The sequence below is a fragment of the Pediculus humanus genome, genomic scaffold, assembly GCF_000006295.1.
Source record: "Pediculus humanus corporis 1103172107770 genomic scaffold, whole genome shotgun sequence".
NCBI lineage: Eukaryota > Metazoa > Arthropoda > Insecta > Psocodea > Pediculidae > Pediculus > Pediculus humanus.
This window is the reverse complement of record NW_002987368.1, coordinates 384,463-386,021: the sequence shown is the minus strand read 5'-3', so window position 1 is coordinate 386,021 and position 1,559 is coordinate 384,463.

The following is a 1,559-nucleotide window of genomic DNA, read 5'->3' as shown; positions in this document are numbered from 1 at the left end:
GGAAAAGTATTTGAAATTCTACTCGGTTTTTCATAAATATCCCTCGCGTGTTACGAAAAAATTTATTTATTTTTTTTTCTTTTTTCAAATTTGGCAACAATGAAATATTTTAAAATTAAAAAAAGAAAAAAAAGAAAGAGAAAGAAAGAGAGGGAAAATCGAGTGAAAGAAAAAAAAAAGGAAAAACCGAACCATGGAAAATGAAAAAAAAAAAAAAAAACAAAAGAAAACGAAGGAAATTTAAAAATTTTTCCATATCGATTTTATAAGTCGATAATAATAATAATAATAATAATAATGATGATGATGATGATGATGATAATAATAATAATAATAATAGAGAAGTGTTTTCCATGGTTTAAAAAAAAAAAATTTGATTTTTTTCGATGGAAAAGGTCAATCGAAAAAGAGACGTTAAAAAAATATAAAAAAATTATTATCGTCATTATTATTATTATTATTTTTTTTTATTTTGTTGCAAAAACGGAAACGGAAAATATTTTTAAAATATAAAAACGTAAAAAAAAATTTTTTTTTATTTTCCCCGTAAATTTTCATTCAATTGAATTTTTAATTTGATATGAAACCTTTCAGTGGATTTCAATGATAAATTTAAAAAAAAAAATTTTTTTTTTTTGGTTAATCCCCCCCTCCCCCCTTTCGACGAAAAATAATCGAAATGAATTTATTTTTTATGACGTAATATAATTATATACCTTAAATCCTTTTTCGAACCCTTCTTTTTTTATTTTTTAAATTTTAATCGAGTGCGTTTGTGAGTGACGAAAATTAATTTTGCAATATCAAAAAATAAAATAATCGGATTTTAAAAATATCGATTCGATATACACATGTCGTCATCATTTCAATTTTTTTTTTTTTAAACGCAACGTGGCAGCAGACGATTTTTTTTCCAAACACAAAAATTACGTATTAATTTGTTTTTAACGTTTTATAAATAATTTTTTTTTTGTTTTTTTCGGGTTTAAAAATGCCAACCAACCAAAAAAAGAAAAAAACCGCCGTAATAATAATAATAATAATAATTAATAATAATAATGATGATAATAATAATAATGATAATGATAATAATAATAATTTTTGGTCGTAATTACCAAAGCCTGGGTTTTTTTTTCTTTTTGTAAATTTAAAAAAAAAAAAATGTAAAAAATTTTTGCGGTTAGAAACTCAGAGAAAAATAAATTCAAACCAAAAAAAATTATTATTATCATTATTATTTTTGTTATTTCGTTCCACCATGTTTTTAATACGACGTAGTGATAAAAAGAGATGAAAACAAATATTTTCTTTTCTTTTTTTCCTTTTTTTTTGATAAATTACGTAAACAAATATTTACTTAAACTCTCTCTCTTTCTCTCTCTCTCAAAAAAAAAATAAAAAAATAAAGAAAATTATTCGTCTGCTATTAAAAACGCGTAAACTCTTTCGATATATATTATCATTATTATTTTTTCCTCTTTGTTTTCAGACAGTGAGAGAAAGAAAGATGGAAAATTTTGCGCGTAAATTTTTAAAAACTTTAAATTATTTATTTAAAT